Genomic DNA, 20,074 nt, shown 5'->3' with positions numbered 1-20,074 from the left:
CGCTCAACAACAGATGCTGGTGTAGAGCTTATTCAGCAATTTTTTGAAACCTGGGATAATTGTCAGGATGCCGTTGGTATTTTCTGTCATTTATCCAAGGCATTTGACTGTGTTCATCATGAAATCTTAATCAGGTCACTACATCATTATGGTATCAAGGGAGAAGCACTTGGCCTTCTGAAGTCTTATTTGGGCAACAGGTTTCAGATGGTTGAAGTGAACAGTAAGAGGTCAGCTGGATCTCCCATTACCATAGGCGTTCCACAGGGTTCAATTCTTGGGCCATTCCTATTCCTTGTATATATAAATGATTTACCATACTTTGTACAAAATAAACATGAGATAGTATTGTTTGCAGATGATACTTCTTTACTTTTTAAACTACATAGACAGCATACTGCTTTTGATGACGTGAACAATGCTATCTCCAAAGTAGTGGAATGGTTCACTACGAATAATCTCCTTCTTAATGAAAAAAAAACCCAAATGTATTAAATTTTCCCTGCCTAATGTTAGACAGGTTGACACAAATATTGTAGTAAAAGACGATGAGTTGAAACCTGTAGATACAACCGTATTTTTAGGGATTACCTTAGATACCAAACTTCAGTGGGGTCCTCATATTATGAATTTGGCGAAAAAGCTTAGTTCTGCAGCATACGCAGTTAAAAAAATTCGGCAACTTACGGATGAAAATACCGCGAGGTTGGTCTACTTCAGGTATTTTCATAGTCTGATGACATACGGTATTTTACTTTGGGGACATGCTGCCGATGTGAACACCATTTTCACACTGCAGAAGCGAGCTATTCGTGCCATCTATAAATTAGGACCAAGAGTGTCACTAAGGGAAAAATTTAAGGAAATAAAAGTTTTGACTTTTGAAAGTCACAACTTCATTCAGAGGTCTGTGTATACGTTTTTATAATAAGGTCCCTATTGACATTCAGAACTTACCTTTAAATGAATATAAATCAGTGCTAAAGAAAAAGTTGTATACAAAAGGGTACTATAAAATATCTGAATATCTGGATCTAAAGAACCCTTGGGACTGAGCTGCTGGGCTGTTACATGTCTGTCTTAGTTTGATAAATGTCATTATAGTTATATAATTTAAATATTAATATTGTTTCTGTTTTTTAATCAATTTTAATAATCGCTATCATGAGTTATGTAATTTGAAACAAAATTGTAAGTAGAGGCATTTAGTAAGTATTGCATAATATGTAGATGAACTTGAATTGTTTTGTTATTCGGTAGATTTTTCGTGGCAGGTATCGTCATGCTCGCTTAAATGCCTCTGCTTGTGGCGGCGACGTGGGGCGGGTCGTTCCCTTCCCTAAAATATGGTCGAGGGAGGCGATGGCTGGTCCATGCGTCATGCTCGTGAACGGGTGCTACTCGTGGGGGCTGGATGATCTTGTTACCGGGAGGTCTGCTTGATGTGTTTTTTATTATTATTATTTCCTTTAAAGTTAAAGTAATTATATATTTTATTTTATGAAATGCTCACATAATGCCTCTATTTATTTACGGTATGTGTGGATTGATGCATCTACTATACTCAATAACTCTTGTGTTTATAAGTATTAATTTACTTTTTTTTCTTTTTTTGACTTACTCATGTAAGCCTTTCAATTTTTGACTTTTGAGTATTTTTGTTGCGTCACTTTGCATATATTGTGATTGAAATGATTTGTAAAACAACTAAAATGTAAATCTTGACTTAAAAGAGTGGCAATGAGTTTCTTGCTACTTGTTCTCATTAGTTCAACCCTTTACGAAGTAGTGGTAAATTCAATAAGAAACAATATTTATATATTTTTTTTTGACATTCATTAGTGTCATTTTTGTGACCTACATGAATAAAGTGTTTTTGAATCTGAATTTGAATTTGATAGTCCTGGTTCATTTGACGGTCGCTGCTTATTTGATGGTACGTGTGATAGTTGATCAATAACCTCTGAAATACTTATGTCAATATCAGGCATGTTATCTGTAATTTCATTTTGGATTGAAGAGTTTAAATTTAGTGATACTTCTTCTGGGTTGACAGAACTATCTCCAGGCTGAAGTGATCCCTGGTTGTCCATCGAAGCAGTATTTGGATCGGGACGATCAGTTACAAATTATGGAGCAAAGTCACAGTCTTGAAAGACATCTTCATTGCACGGCCAAATCCCAGCTTTTTTAAATGAGTTGATGATATTCTTTTGAGTGAATGCCAGTGGAAATGCTTCTTTTACAATTCCAGGGAGATCATAGATCGCCCTGGTCTTCCCAGGATGATTAATCATCCAGTTCGTTTGCTGCCGGCTAATTTAATTTTTAAACGGTCCATACACACCAACATCTAGAGGTTGAAGATTATGGGAACAATGTGGAGGGAAAGACAAAAGAATGATGTGGTTTTTTTTGCCTTGGTGATGACCTCCACATTCACATGAGAATGATGATTATCTAATAGCAATAAAACTTGCTCATGCTCTGATGTTTTAACATGTTTTAGAAAGTGGTCAATAAATATTGAAAATTCTTTTTCAGTCATCCATCCGGAACTATTTCCTACGCCTACAGACCCGAGCGGCCCATTTTGGACGAATAAATCACTATATCTGATCCGTGGAAAAACGAACACACATGGTATGAAATTACCAATAGCATTTGCCGCTGCTGCAATTGTGACGAAAGTACCCCGTTCTGCAGATGTGACTGCCCCTACTTGCTTGGAACCTCGTTGAGCTACCACTTTCTTGGGTTTTTGCACCGTTGTGACTCCAGTCTCGTCTACATTCCAGATTCTACTCGGTGAAAAATTGTATCGTTGAAGCACTTCTTGATATTTTTCGAAAAATGAATGAACATTAGTACGGTTGAAGGATGTTGCTCTGCTTAAGCTGGTCGTCTCAGGACTCCGAATAGACAAGAATGCGTTGTGCTTCATAAAACCAGCAAACCAATCTTTGCCAGCCTTTCCGTCTCTTTTCCAAGATTCTGGAATTTTATATATCTTGTATCGAATGGCAAGCTCGTAAGCTAATTTTTTGACATCGTCTGGTACCAATCCAAAATAGATATTAGAACATTTTACTAAATAATCAGCTATCATTGTTTCTTGCTCAGAATTGAAAACTAGACGGTTTTTTTATAACCCACTTCCACAGAAGTTTCCTCCTTTTTTTTTCTTTACGTATTTAAACAGTGTAACATGACAAATATTGTATACAGTAGCAACATCTCTATATCTTGTTTTTTACCAGAACTTCTTCAGCTGCCAGCTCAAATACTTCTTGAGACGTAAACCCCCTTGTACTTTTCCTTTTGTAATTTCTCATTCTATAAAAAAAAATACTTATTTCAAAAAAAACTCGTTTAATATCACATACCTACAAATGGGGTAAGTATTAACATGTTAATACTGACCCCACTCAAATTGTTAATTTCAGCCCCAAGGTCACTTTTTATATTTCATCAATTACAGAAAATAAACTAGTCAAAATAATTACAAACACGTATGATAGTTTTAAAATCAATAAAATACAATTCCATTTAGGATAAACTTTGATTAAATTTAGCGAAAAAATAACTCTTAAATCAATTTATTACGAAGTACAAAAAGTTTGTTTACCTGTCAATTTGAGGTTATTACGCATAACTATCACTAGCGACGGCCGATCGATAACTGACCAGTTAGGACACGTTCGGCTGTGTATATAGTTATTCCAAATCGAGTCTCAATTTTTTATCACTTCACGTTTGGCGGGAATAAGCTTGTATATTTTAACGGAGGTAAGAATTATCTTACCTCCGTTAAAACCAGCCCCGCCCTCCTAGGACATGTACAAGAATGATTTTTAATTTTTATCTGTTCGCTTTAAATCATTGTATTTGTTAGTGAAGTATGGGTGTATGACTGAAATAAATTATTATTAATACATTCATTGTCGCATCCCAGCTCTTCGAAACTACTCCTTACTTTAGTATCGGAATACTGGGTTCGAAATTTCTAGCTGTTGCAAATGCCACGTGCATTTGGAAGACTAAGCTAAATTAGATTCGAAGAAACTTTGGGTCGACTAAACTGCGAGGTAATAGATAGTTCAAGCCGGCCCATATTCTAAAGCTATTGAGGAGCATTACAACTTTAGCTCGAATCATTTTATCGAGTGCAACGAAAACTCTTACTCTCCTCTTCTCACGAATGTTGCTCCGGCTAGATTAGTGTACTCCAATTATTTTCAAAGCATCATAACGCACGGTATTTTACTGTGGGATTATGCTGCTAACATTAATATAGTGTTTACTCTGCAAAAGTGCTGCTCGTGCTATATTAGCTTGGTAATAGACAATAAAAGCTTACTCAATAAAACATTGCAAAAATTAATTTTATGGCTGTTCATTGTCAGTACATTTATGAAAATTTTACATACTTTCACAAAAATCGTGATTTTCATTATTATAACACAAGAAATAAGAGATTGCTTGTAACAAATTCTAGTAGGCTAGAGGCTTCATAAGATTTATAATAGCCTTAACGGGTAAATGTATACAATGTTGGGTAGTGTATCCAGGTCGGTATGACATGAGATTATTCTCGCACTCTGAAATGCTGTACAGAACCCAATAGGTCCCTTCTTCGATTTAAAATATTGAATTTTTCCCAACATATTTTCTTACACATTATTTGTAAAATATTTCTTCTTAATTGCCGTTATTGGGATACTTATATGAACAGAGTTACAGAGAAAACCATGTCTGTTTGGTCAAATGAAACACAAGCATGTGCGTGTGGAAACGCACCAGAATAGCACCACCCCATCTCCTCCCGTGGGTGTCGTTAGAGGCGACTATGGGACACAAAGAACGGAGGATGAGCAGCAACATCCCTCTGAGAAGTTCCATCATCTACTGCGATCGCCAACCCATTTGCCAAGCGTGGCGTTTATGACAAAACCTCCCAAAATAACAACAGACTCTGTTGGGGGAGGCCTTTGTCCAGCAGTGGACGTCTTCCGGCTGATATGATGATTGCAATTACTGGGATACATGAGTTACAGACAGAAACCAAATCTGTTTTATTGTTTTTTTTTATGAAAATAAGGGACGAGATGAGCAGGACGTTCAGCTGATAGTATTTGATTCGCCCTGCCCATTACAATGCAGTGCCGCTTAGGATTCTTGAAAAACCCAAAATTTTGTGACGAGCGGCACTGCAATTGCGCTCGTCACCTAATTTGCCCAATAATTTCACTAACTACAGCGCCCTTTAGACCGAAACGCTGTAATGCTTACATATTACTGCTTCACGGCAGAAATAGGCGCCGTTATGGAACCTATCCAAAATCTAGCTGGCATCCTGTGCAAAGAAGCCTCCCCCTGGAACTGTTTGGTCAAATGAAACACAATCAAGGTAAAGTTAGATCGGTAAAAGCCAGAAAGACTGCGTGAAAAGTTCATTAGTAATAATTTTTTAACATTCTATTAAGTAAATTCTGAATCAAACTATTATTTAAAAGCAAACCGCACTGCTTATCCAATTTTCCAATTCCTATCATTCATTGCCTCGTTCAGCATGAATACATTAGCATCGCTTCAGTTATAATTGATATCTTAAAAACCGTCGCAATCAAATTAAAATTCAATGAACATGATCCATAAACCTAGTTCGGACACTTTTGCTTCAGTATATTGATGCTCTTGTAACGTAAAAATCCAATTACATGTGCGTGAGATTGTAATTAAATAACAGATGTATGTAACCTAGATGTTCCAAGGTATTTATTATTTTTTCCCCCCCGAATGTTTTTGTGGCTTGTGCCAGTTTACGGGTTCGTTGCCTTCGGCGTCTAACTGGACAGTTTTTTGCCTTGACATTTATTTCAATATAAAGCGCGTCCACTAACTTTCTTATGCACCACGTCTACGTAACAAATGTGTGTTTGTTTGATTGTTACGCCCTAAATATTGACTGATCATCTTAAAATTTACTACGAACATTGTTACTTGTCAAGGGTACAGAGAAGAATGGTATGATTTTATACCGAAATATATAAGAGTTTACGAGGGAGCAAACTATAAATCAAATCAATCAGATCAAATCAAATTCACTTATGAATATCGAAAGTATTCTCTTTTTACTATTTTTAACACTTCGGAACAGTTTGAGCTTTAATGAGAAGAAGTAATAAGAAAATTTAAATCAACATTTACAGTATTATTTTAAAGTATATGATATAAAGTGATGCGCCAAAAATACGCAAACGTCATATAGGTACTCAATGCCTTACTTACAAAGACAAAAAATAAATGTAAATCAATAAATAAAGGTACCTATTATGCGAGCATTATATTCACAACAATAAAAATGCATATAAAACTATAAACAATAAATTATATTATTAATTTAAGAATTATAATGAAGAAAGAAGTCGGACTACAATAATGTAAAGATTCCATAGAGCTTTCTTGAACAGAATCGTAGATACTCGCAATTTAGCGAAAGAGTTCTGTAGCAATAGAAAAAAAAGTTTTTTGTAGTCTTCTTTACCCATCGTTGTAGTGCAATGTACAGTACCGTACGTAATAAGGGTCAATTTCAATTGTACGTTTCTAATACTGTTTTTATGTAAAAAAAGGAACGTCTAATGATATAAAAGAAAAGATACTTGTATCTGCATCCACGGTCGTACCCTGGGAGTGTCTGGCGCGAGCGAAGTCGCGGGCATAGGCTACTCTTATTAAGTCAAGTTTAGGACCTCAAGTACTTTTAAGAATTCACTTTGATATCCGCGATTATAACACATAAAAATAAAAAACGTTGTAATTGGTTTAAATTGCGATGTTTATTTAAATTTATTGTTTATAAGATGCGAGATTAGTGGTACGTAGATACCAGAAGACAATTTAGTCAGCGAGACAGTGGCAACGTGTCGTGAATACTAATTTAAATGTTTCGATACAGCATATTGTTGCAATTTTATGTGATACCATTCTGGCGGTGCCTCAATACGGAATTTTGGACTCGTTTTAATGATATAACGGTATCCAATTACTGTACCTAATTCTTGCCCACTTGAAAAGCTTTTAGCGATGCATACATTCAGTTCATGTATTCATTTCCGGCGTGTTCAGCTATTTATTGGATTTTCAAGCTGAGAAGATCGCTTGAGAGCTTGTATAATTAAATTTTTATTTTGTAATGACACATGCAAGATTCGATTTAAGTAGAATCTAAATTTAGAACTAAGACAACAAAAAAAATTAATTCATTAACGTAGATAATTAGCATAAAACTGTATATTATGTACTGAGTATCTATATATCATGTGTACCTATCAAACAAAGCGTTAGCAAGTACTTACTCTAGGAAGCATTATGGAAAATGGAGTATGGTGGATACTAAATTTTGACTCAATGTAACAGTTATATTTCTTACAGAGAGTGAACTCCAGTCTCCACAGCTAGAAGGAGCAACAAAAGGTGAGATATGAAGGAGAGCTGCATCCCGCGTCCCCCTCCCACCGCGACGTCCTAGGATAGTACCGGTTCGCTGCTTTGCGTATCGGTACTCTTATTTAGGGATGTCACGCACAATAAATCAGACATGTTTGTGTGCGTTCCTACCACAACGCGAATTTGGTACTTGTTTAGTGATATTTTTTTTGAATAAGTACAAAAAAAGGTACCCAACTAGTATGAGTACTATAGTATGAGTAGCTTTGTGACAACCCTTGCATATATTTGAGACTAGAGATCGCGACAGTGTTGTAGGTTTTTAGATATGAGATTTTCAATCGCATTCAGAAAATTCAAATCTTAACTATGAAAAACATAAAAAAAAACCTGATGGTACCGAACCAAGAGGAGGATAAGCAAGCATATTTGGTCAAACGGGTCAACTGATGGTAGGTATGTGATCATCGTGGCCCGTAGCCACAAGAGCGTTGCGAAAAACCTTATAAAAACGTGAGCAAATTGGTACGTGGTGGGCTATTCCTAATACTATCTAACCATTTAAAACTTGCATGCCTTTCTATATTCATCTGTCTATGGGCGTTTAAATGTATGAAAATAAGTTGATTGACGAATTAATCATAATTATACGAAACCAGTATTTTGTGACCTTCATTTAAGTAACGGCTGGTCTCAAAATCATTAAGACTAAAAGCTAAGTAATCTCTATGCCAGGTTTTACAACTGCGTAGGCGTCTCAACCTAATTCAAACGAATTAGATGTTTTTACAAGCTATTAGATTATTAGAGTTTTTTTTTCAGATAACCGTAGCTTCCGGAGGCCTGATGAGAAAGCTCATGTTTGCTCAGAGGGTAATGGAGTGGATCGAATCTGAAATGAGGAGATCTGTAGTACAACCAAAGTCACCGTCAAAGCGCAGATGATTGCAAAACTGAAGTTGGCAGGGCACATAGTTTGACATATAGATGGCGTTGGAGTAAGTCCTCGAATACCGAATGGATGACGTAGTGTTGGTAAGCCCCCCACAAGATGGACCGAAGATCTGGTCAAGATCGCCGGAGTAGTTTGGATGAGGGCAGCGCAGGTCGGCATGGCGATCTTTGGAGGACGCCTTTGTCCAGCAGTGGACGTCTTCCGGCTGATATGATGAACAGTAGCTTCTACAAATAAAGATAATATGGTCAGGGGACGCGATGGCTGGTCCACACGTCATGCTCGTGAACGTGCGCTATTTGTGATGGCTGGACTATCCTGTTATTGAAAATGTTGCTTCGTGTTTTTAAAATTAAAGTCATTTAATATTGCTTATATAGGTACACACATTTTTATAATCGCTAATAAAAAGCTGAACCTTTTCCGAAGTCGTGGTCCAAGGGTTGAAGAACCGAATGAAATTGGTTTTTCTGGCTTGCGATACTCTTATTCAACGAAAAACGAAGTGTCGATTGAAGTTTCGGATGTTTTCTACTACGGTTTCATTTGTTTCAAAGTTTCGTCCCGAACGCCATTGTTTGACATTTCGAATTTCTAAACCTACGCTTATTCATTTACGTTGCGAAAGAAAATTTGATGATGAGAATATCTGTTTGTTCGGAATTTTAACGTCAACCTGACGAAACCAAAGATGTCCTTTTGATTTTCGTTTGTGTGTATTTTGTTGCAAATTTGCTTGGAAATGGCTTCAAAAATGCTTTTAATAAAGACTGCTCTAAGTACATAAAGAACATTTAGAACGTAGGAGGAACCGGGGCCGCTTCCGCAATTAATTTAATATTAGTGAAATTCCCGACTAAAGAGTTTGTAGGAAAATGAAATAAATTATAGCATGCTGTGTTTTACATAAGTTATATATAAATTCCACCCGTATTGATATTCCCAAGTGCAGGGGTCTGTACTCCAATCTGAAAGAAGCAGGCGGGGTCCCTCTTAATCAGCTGCTTCTTCACCTCAAGCTGTACAGGCAGGTCGAAGGGAATGAGGTGCATAAGTACAACTGTTAGAAAGGATAAAGGTAGAACTTTATCTTACTTATTCCTTTCTAACAGTAGTGGTATTACTACTTTTAGTGACATTTATACTAAGTTTCATTTTTGTTATTAATAAAAGAACAAAATTTATGTTTTATTTTATTATAACAGGAAAACTTACTTACAGCTAACTAAGAGTAGGCACTCATAGACATATAAATTAAAAGGTATAGCTTCATCATCGTATGGTATGTGCATGGTAGGTATTAAGTAGAGGCCATATTTTTAGTGAAAAAACAGATAAGTGTATAACTGGTATTTACTTGAAACTTTCTGAGCACCGCGATTGAGAGGTGTATTAAAAAGTACTTTAAAAGGTTATTTATTAGCACCATGATTAATAATAATAATTGAAAACTATTTTTAGAAAACTTATTTAACTTTATTTGTTACACTTTTCTATCACCAGAAATTATTTTGGTAATTTTCTTTTTTATGGCTTAATAATGAGTACGAGAAGATGATCCAATGAATCCAAATATCAAGCGTCATAAGCCTCATTATTTTAGTAATGTATTTTCCGCCTCCGGAAAAGTAGATGCAGGTCACAGTAGGCGGAGCTTTGCTAACTGGCAATGTTTCGCTGAGTTTCTTCCTCCGTTCTGAGGCTTGACGTCCATCTGTACCAAATGGCTGAAAGATTTTGGTTTTTTAGAAGTTAATTGTTTTAAATTCAGTTCAAATCTGTATGTTTACTGGCCATAAAGTTCGGATTGCGCGTCTCGGCTTCATCTATTGAATTTATTTGGAAAAGTTAGTTTTATCATTAATTCCCGAACGATGTTTTTATTTTAGTACTGTGCTAATTAATAAAATAATTTACAAGACAGTCATTACTACCAAAGCGGTTAATTGGTATCATTAAGCTATCAAAGGATATCCTTTGAAAACTTTTTATGGCATTTGACTGTAACATCGCGTTGAAATCGTTCTTTTATAACTCATATGCTTTTCACCTGGACTGGGACTAATACATAGCTTGAATATAACTATATATTCAATTATCTCTGCACCTGACGTTCATGGCGTCACATCGTCGTCGCTTTGTTACGGTGTGAAAAACAAGTATCACTAATTAATATCCTATTATTATTAATAAATAGATTTATTAACGATATATTTTTTCTGTATTATTACTTGATGTAGAGGTGTGGTGATTTGATGCTGATTATTATTATTATAAAAAAAAAATATAATAATAAGAAAAATTATACCATTGGGGCGGCTCCTTTAAACAGGATGCCGGCTAGATTATGGGTACCACAACGGCGCCTATTTCTGCCGTGAAGCAGTAATGTGTAAGCATTATTGTATTTCAGTATGTGGGGCGCCGTAGGTATCGAAATTACTGGGCAAATGAGACTTAACATCTTATGTCTCAAGGTGACGAGCGAAATCGGAGTGCCACTCAGATTTTTTGGGTTTTTTCAAGAATCCTGAGTGCCATTGCATTGTAATGGGCAGGGCGTATCAATAACCATCAGCGGAATATCCTGCTCGTCTCATCCCTTACTGTCAAAAAAAAATCATCTAGGTTAAGTACAAGGACAATTTATTTTTTCTAAAAGAACTATTATAGTGACACAGAACAACATAAATTACAGAACATGGACATATGAAGCAGTGATAGCTCGAAAATATCATGACAGGTACGTAACGATAATGAATCTGCAAACCGTACTAACGCAACAGGACGAGCGTGAGGGGTGAAAGGAGAACGGCCCTCCCGTTCTCCTCCGTTTCTCCGTTTACGTACATTACGTTCTTGTGAGGTCCAGATTTAATTTGGCCATGTAGTATCAGCACTTATAAAAAAAGAGTGGCAATGAGTTTCTTGCTACTTCTTCTCATTAGCTCAACCCTTTACGAAGTAGCGGTAGATTCAATAAGAAAAATATTTTATTTTTTTGACATTCATAAGTGTCATTTTCGTGACCTACTTGAATAAACTGATTTTGATTTGATTTGATTTTATTTGATATCACATCCTATCATAATATGTTCTATCCAGCATAGTATCCTAATATGTTTTGATAAATCTATGAAATGATAAAATTAATGATTTAACTGGGCTATCACGGTCCTCATCTGTTGATTTGAATAATATAATAAGTACTCTAGCTAACTTAGGGGCTTCTTCATAGGTATTCTATATCATCTGGTGTTCAATTATACAGTAAAATACCAGACCGTAGCACAAATTAAAGAAGGCTTACTATAGTATAGTAGACTATTTTATAGAGGATAATGACGTATAGTTCTTGTCTGGTTCTGCGTAGGCCACCTAAAATTGTATAATATTATATTAAGAAGGCAAACGGCCGTTCCCAATATACTTTCTACAGATAGAGATAAATTACTACCTTCTACTGACAGTAATTAGCTGTCAATAATCTGAAGCTGTCCCAATATACCCGATAAGTCATTCTTATCGTCTTATATTGGGACGCGTGAATTGCAATTTCCGTACAAACTTCTATCGCTGGTAAGCTATACGTCGTCCCAATGACAGACAGCGTGTACGGATAAGGTGAGTTACCGTCGATAAGTTTATTGGGACAGAAAAGTTACGATCTCAAGTTGAGAGAACTGAATATTGGGAACGGCCGTTAGTTCTTATATGATTTAAAAAATGGTCTGGAAGTTTCTTATTAGTTCTACTTACCATGTCAAAGCCCCTTTATGAACTGGTAAATAAATATATTTCTAAATCTAATTAAACAATTGACATTTTGTAACAGCTTGGTTGCGGGATTTTTCAGTTGTACATTTGTATTTGTTGTTAACTTACACGTCTTGATAAATCTACGCGGTCCTCAAGAGAAGTCTTGACAGACTTACAACGAAGTGATAATCAGCCCTCATTACCCGCTATCCGGTTTCGACAGCCAAATATCAAATTTAGCTTTTAGACAACCCGATAACGCCGGTACATTCGCATAAAAACTAAAGGTGCGTCTACACTAGATGAATCAAGATCCAGCTCTCGATGGAGGCGGGTTCAACTGTGGTTCAACGACCACTATCTTCGCGGCTTGGTAATCATGCGACTTGGCTCTTGAGGCTATAGTAACTGACAACTTAAGTATGGTATGAGCTTCATTGTTTTTTTTTCAGGACTATACTTACTTCTTAAGAAGCGGTCAATGATCTTCTGATTCATCTGCTGTTGCAGGACATGATCACCATCAGCATCAAGTAAAAAGCAAGATGCCCGGGACAATCCGGTGATCTAAGAATTGATATAAAGCCAAATTTATCATTGAAACAAATAGTATGAGACTTTCTTGAGTGTTACTTCCGCTGAGTTGTGTCTTTGTTACGTGTTTTGCCTCTACACCAGACATCTTCAGGAGATGTTAGCTCGGCGGATTCTGAAACGAGACTGAATGGATGGAACTAGAGATGATGAATACAACCATCAACCAATAAATTTAACTAATATTTAAAATCAACCATTATATTCAATAAATAAATTTAACATTATTGAATAAAAATATCATAACAACTTCAAACCATTTCAACCTAGCAACCAATAAATGAGAAATCATATTCAATAAATAAAATTAACTATTACCATTATTCAGTAAAACTATCATATCAACTTCAATCAATTCAACCTGGGTTTCCGAATTAACTAAATTGAATGCTTTGGAATTTAACCTTTAATATCTTAGTGTTAAGCAACATTTTCGTACGTTCATATAATAATATGCTACCGGACTGATGCATACCTATTAATTATGTTAGCTTCATTATTTTGTCGTCCTTACTATATTGTTGTTGTTGTCACTATAGTGTTTGAATTGCTGATTTGCTTTATGCGCTTTTTATATTCGAAACAAAATAAACTGTTATTTTAAACAAATAACTATACTGCGATTAGTAATTTGCTGTATGCGATATTTTTATTGGAAACAAATGAAATGAAATGAAATGAAATGAAATGAAATTTATTTGCAGGAAACATTGTACTTAAGGTGTTAACAATATAATGGATAATCCAATATGTTTCGTCAATTGACATGCAAAATAGGTTACAAAATTGTCTAAACACTAATCGTACTGTTATATTGAAACATGTCGGATTTCACAATGATATCAATAATATTTATAAAATGAAATTTTAATACTTATATAATATTATAATATGAGACGTAAATAACTTAATAATTCATTTAGTACCTATGTATAATATTAACAAATTCAATGTCATAAAAGTATATTAATTTACATATATTATTATCAAATAGACTAATTCATTTTGTATTGAAAAATTCATTTAAACTATAGAAGCACTTATTTGTTAACCACTAATGCAGTCTTCTTTTAAAAACTTTGAACGGTAAATCTTTCAATTCATTGGGCAATTTATTATATATTTTCACAGACATGCTGAAACAATTTCTACTAAAAGATGTAGTTCTACAGAAGGGCATTATGAGTTTATTTGGATACCTTGTATTTAAAACCTTCTGGCTTTTTTTTGTATAGAAATCACACATATGTTTTTGAACGAATAGGCTTATTTCATAAATGTATAGGCATGGCAGCGATAGAATTTTCAATTTTTTAAATAGCGGTCGACAAGAATCTAGGGGGCCGACTCCACAAACCGCCCTGATACACTTCTTCTGTCCAAAAAATAAATGCCCTATGCTCACCGAGTTGCCCCATATGACCAATCCATATCTTAAAGCTGAAACCACGAATGCATGTTATGCCATTAGCGCTGTTTTTTCACCTATTGTTTTTGATACGCGTTTGAGGACAAATACATGTTGGTTAATTTTTTTGCTAATTTTGTCAACATGTGACTTGAAGGACAAGTTGCTGTCTAAAGAAATACCAAGAAAATTGACAAGTTGTGCTTCTTTAATATTCTCATTATGATAATTAACATTAATATCTTTTCCTTTCCCATTCTTATTATAATACTGCATATACATTGTTTTTTTTATATTTACAGTCAGGTTATTTTCAGTAAGCCATTCAATTGTGTCCTTTATTGTTTTATTAATTTCTATATCATATGTCAATTCATTGTTACATTTAATTACAATAGAGATGTCATCAGCAAAAAGAGTACAGTTATTAGTAGTAATGCTAGGTAAGTCGTTTATGTAGATTATGAATAGAAGTGGACCCAATATACTTCCTTGTGGTACACCTTTTGTTTTAAGTCTAAGTTCTGATCGATAAGGTATTACTTCTTGTTTATTATTTAATTTAGCAATTTCAACGTATTGAGTACGGTTTGAAAGATAACTTTTAAGCCAGTCATTTGCTAGACCTCGAATACCATATTGAGCGCATTTATCTAATAGTTTTTCATGACAAACATTGTCAAAAGCTTTGCTCATATCAAAAAATACTGATGTTACTGGAATTTTTGTATCCATGCATTCCGATATTTCTTTTATTAGCGAAAAACACGCTAAAGTTGTTGATTTTCCTTTTTGGAAACCATTTTGTTCCTCCAAAATGATATTATGTTTAGTTAAAAAAGATGTTAATCGCTTGTGCAGTATCTTTTCAAAAATTTTTGAGATAACAGGAATGAGTGTGATTGGTCGATAGTTGTTAATATCCTTTTTATCACCCGCTTTGAGTAAAGGTGTTATTTTTGCCTTTTTTAAATTTGATGGGAAAGTACCTTCTTCAAAAGATAGATTTATTAAGTAGGCTAGGACTGGAGCTAGTTCCTTTGCACATTCCTTTATTACCTTTGTTGCTATTTCATCGCAGCCCGTGGAATTTGAATTATTAAGTGACTTAATAACGGTTATTATCTCCATTTCATCAGTTGGCATTAAGAAAATATTTGAATTGTTATGTTTTAATTTATATGTAGGTTTATTATTTTTTACATTTTGACTTTGACTTTGTGTGACTGTATTTATAAAATAATTATTAAAAATAGTAGCAATCTGAGTTGGATTATTTATAATTTTATTTTCATATTTAATTTCATCGATACTTCCTACATTAGAGTTAGTTTTATTTTTGATTAAGTGAAGTGATATTTTAAACAAATAGCTATAGTGCGATTAGTAAGTGACTTGTTATTGTTAATTTTATTTTTCAAGTATTTGTATTTTATGGATGGTAATTGTAAATCAAGTGTATCTTATAAAGTATTTAAGTATGAAGAAAAAATCATTTAATTTTATCTAATAACGTTTATTATATGATAAAATATTAAACTTTATTAGCATCAACCAATAACCAAATGTTGTACTTGACAAATAATAATGAGTAATATTCTCAACCATTAAAATAGCGATACTTTTTATCAGTTAACTGTTAACTAATACAAAATATTCAACGTCAACCAATAACCAAATTTTGTAACTGACAAATTATATAATATATATATGACAAATTATATATAATAAAAATATCGATATAATTTTTTATCATTTAACTATTAATTAATTATATTAATATAAAATTTCAACCATGTCAATAATGGTCTATATATGGATGGAACACACAAGAAAAATAATAACATTTGGATAATTATGGATTTGCGCAAAATAACGCCGAATTCCATAATTTTTTTACCATATTTATCAAGAAAACCTAGGTTTAGGCAAACGTGTCAAAAACTAGGTACAACCGAGCAAGAGCTATAAGTTCAAAGCTCGTCAACCAGTCAACACTACACGAATTATTGCTCCGCTTGTGCTTCGGTGATCGACTCGTGTAGCGTGTCCGCACCTTAATGAACATACCCATATACTTTCTACTCATATCGGCACCGGAAAGGCGCTCGTTTATTTTTTCTAAGCGATACAGTAAGGAATATAAAATTTAAATAAATAGCAGTTTGAAGAGATTTCATGTGCAAATACTTTACTAAATGAAGCCAACCAAAACTAAGGAGATGAGATGTTATTATTAATGTTTATAATTATTATGTACTGGACAGTAGGCTTAACGGTAAATGACTTTTTGTGAAGGCATTAGTTAGCATATCCCATAGTAATTATATTATTTTCATATTTAATACTTGTTTATTAATTAGTCTTAAAATACGTCTCTTAATTAATATAACTGTTCATAGCAGGAACGATCCGCTATATTTATGTTTATAGAAACCAAGCTCTAATGAAATATTTATATTGCTTACTTGAACAAACAGCACAAACAAAATAAAATTTATTTATTTATGAAAGCCTATTCCAATATGAAACTATTACTTATAAATTTACTTATAATATTTTATACATCACACCACTGCTAGGCAAAGGCTTCCCCCCGTTTTCTTTCATTTGTCCCTATTGCTTGCTGTACGGGACCATAACACTCCTTCATAATTGACTAGATCGTCTCTCCATCCAGTACCAGGTCCTCCTCTTCTTCTTTTGGCTTCTAATGGGTACCAATTTGAGGCTATAATGCTCCATCTTTCGTTAGTGACCCTTGATATGTGGCCTGCCCAATTACATTTTGTAGTTTTTGTGATTCTTACCTATTATATCTTTCAATTTACTTTTTTCCATATTTCATTCTTCGTTATTTTCTCTTTTAGTCTGATACTTAATAAGTTTTTTTCCATACTTATTTGCGTCACTTTTAGTCTCTTCGCTTGGTGTTTATTTAGCGCCCAAGTTTGGCAGCCATATGTTGGCGAGGGAGTGATACAGCTGTTAAATGTTTTTGATTTCAAGCTGATAGTCTTTATTAAAATTTAAAAATCAAATTTACGAATATAAAATTAGAAGTTTATTGGCAGAAGAGTGCGCTCGAGCAGGCATATGGACCACCTAATGGTATGACATTACCACCGATACTCCCACCACACACAGAGGAATCACAAGAGCGTTGCCGAATTTAAATGGCTCAAGTAAACGTACATTATATGGATTTATACTAAAAATGAATAAAGTTAGAATCCAAAATTCAACTGTAAGCTACTTATTAAAGGAAAAAATGTTATAAGTCTTTTACCATATTGATATTCATATTTGAAAATCTAGATTCTATACCTCATCGTTCATTTGTTAACTACAATTGTGCAACAGTCAAGAATGAAGGTGGAATTATTGTTTGACCAGATTTAGGTTTTGTCACATTAAAATTATTTGCAGTTGCCAAAAGCAGGTTTTTCAAAAATCTTATAGATATAATGGACTCAATTTCGAGACATGGTGATAAAGGGCTTTAAAAAGCCAATAAAAGACTATTAAGCCCCGATTTCACCAATGACACTTCAAACCAAGTTTGATAAAACTCAGTTTACGTAAACTAGTTCAAATGCCAATCTTGATCTCGATTATTAAAGGCAAAACGATTTCATCAATACCTTTTGAGCGTGTTGATGTAAACCAAGTTTAAATGTCATAAACAATAGAATGTATCAAATACCTGTCAAAACTGTCATCGATAACTGTGAACGAAATCAAAATTGTTAAATGTCAATGTCTCTATTACCACAACGACAGTGACAGCTCTTTAACGCGATCAAATAATAAGTTGAACGTCCAAAATTCGGCTGTTTAAACGCGTTTAGGCTATAACTGTGTTTAGTTTGTGGTGGTAAAATCCGAATTGAATCTTTAAACTCGTTTAAAGGCGTAAGCTTACTTTAAAGTGTTCTAATCGCGTTCTACTTCAATGGTGAAATCGGTGCTTAGCAGTTAAAAAATTTAATTAATTCTAAACGAGCATTTCAGCGAAATAATATTAGGTATGTTACTAGACGTCGTATATGTACCTACCCATACGCCGCCAAGGCAATTAAAAATCGTGAAGTTTTTAACATGTTGCGTGCGTATCCTTGGCTAAATAAACAAGCGAGGATTCAAATTAGAAATAAAAGATATTAAAATCGTGACCGGAACATCCTAACCGTCACGGCTTACACGTGCTAACAACCTATTAACATGTTTAGTCTCAGGAATCTGCAGATGATCTCACATAAGGGTACGCAATGCCTTTGTGATTACTCATTACGTATAAAAAAGAATTGCGTATAAAACGTAACGCGTCAGGGTCCTTTACATTATGTTATGGACAAGGCTCTATTCTATACAGCCAAAGGCCAATTTACAAGTATCTAACCGCAAGCAGTGGCGCAGTGTCAAAAGTATACATACTCAATTTACGAGCATTTAATCGGATGATGTTTATGAGTCCTTTGTGTGTTAAATACAAAGCGTTGCTAGTTAGTGAATAGAAAAACCGTGATATTATCCGCTGCGTATACAAAAAACATCAAGGACTCCTTCGTTAGATTTTATTTGTAATGCCATTATTAAACTCGCGTCAGAACATGTAACCTGATCGGATATTCGTAAGATAGTTGAAATTATGAATGAAAGATAAGATACTTCTAATTATTATAATTCGGCTATTTCAAGTTAATGATCATACGGTCATTGGACCAGTCGTTCATTGTGATTACAAAGCCGAAACACCGCGAGGTCGAGGGATAAAATCTCACCCGTGTAATATTTTTACAGTTTATTATGGATGAAAGTTCTGAGAGATAAACTTTTTAATGTTAAATAATTGTAATAGTTCTAAAGTATTAAGACTTTTTAAGTAACATAAATTGACATTTTTGTGTACGAGAGCGCAATAAATGAATATTGTATTTTACCACATAAATGCTAGTACTTTTATACTGATAAATAAAGCAATTCGTGTGAAATTATTCAAATTCAAATTCAAATATTTTTATTCAAAATATGATATAGGATTTAAAATCACTTATTGAACGTCAAAATCTACCACCCATTCAAAAGAGACTGCCTCAGACCTGAGAAGAATGGGCGCAAGAAACTCAGCGGGATTTTTTTTTAATATAAAATATGGATTACAATGTAATATCGTACCATAAACATTTATAATTAAAGAGCCTGAGGGTGTTCGCTTTATTCCCAGTCCGTCGTGTCATTAAGAAAATCATTTATGCTATAATAACCTTTCCCACACAAACGTTTTTTAACAATTCTTTTAAATTTCGTAACACATTTGTTTTGTACATTTTCTGGGATCATATTGTAGAAGCATATACATCGCCCAACAAAAGACTTATTAACTCGACCCAACCGAGTAGTAGGCACAACAAGTTTATGTTTGTTCCTCGTGTTAACATTATGAATGTCACAGTTTCTAGTAAATTCCTCAATGTGCTTATGAACATACAAAACATTATCAAAAATGTATTGAGAAGCAACAGTCAAAATGTTTATGTCTTTAAATTTTTCTCTTAATGATTCTTTAGGACCTAGGTTATAAATCGCGCGAATAGCCCTCTTCTGCAGCACAAATATAGTATTAATATCGGCCGCACTGCCCCATAACAATATACCATAGGACATAATACTATGAAAATAACTAAAGTATACTAATCTCGCCGTATCTATGTCAGTTAACCGTCTAATTTTCTTAACAGCATATGCTGCAGAACTAAGCCTATTCGCCAATCCTTCAATATGGGGGCCCCACTGCAATTTGGAATCAAGAGTAATGCCAAGAAATATAGCAGATTCCACTGGTTTTACCACCTCTCCATTTAATAAAATATTCGCATCTACATTTTTGACATTTGGCGCGGTGA

Source organism: Leptidea sinapis, chromosome 8, assembly GCF_905404315.1.
Source record: "Leptidea sinapis chromosome 8, ilLepSina1.1, whole genome shotgun sequence".
Lineage (NCBI taxonomy): Eukaryota > Metazoa > Arthropoda > Insecta > Lepidoptera > Pieridae > Leptidea > Leptidea sinapis.
Note: the sequence above shows the minus strand (reverse complement) of the source record.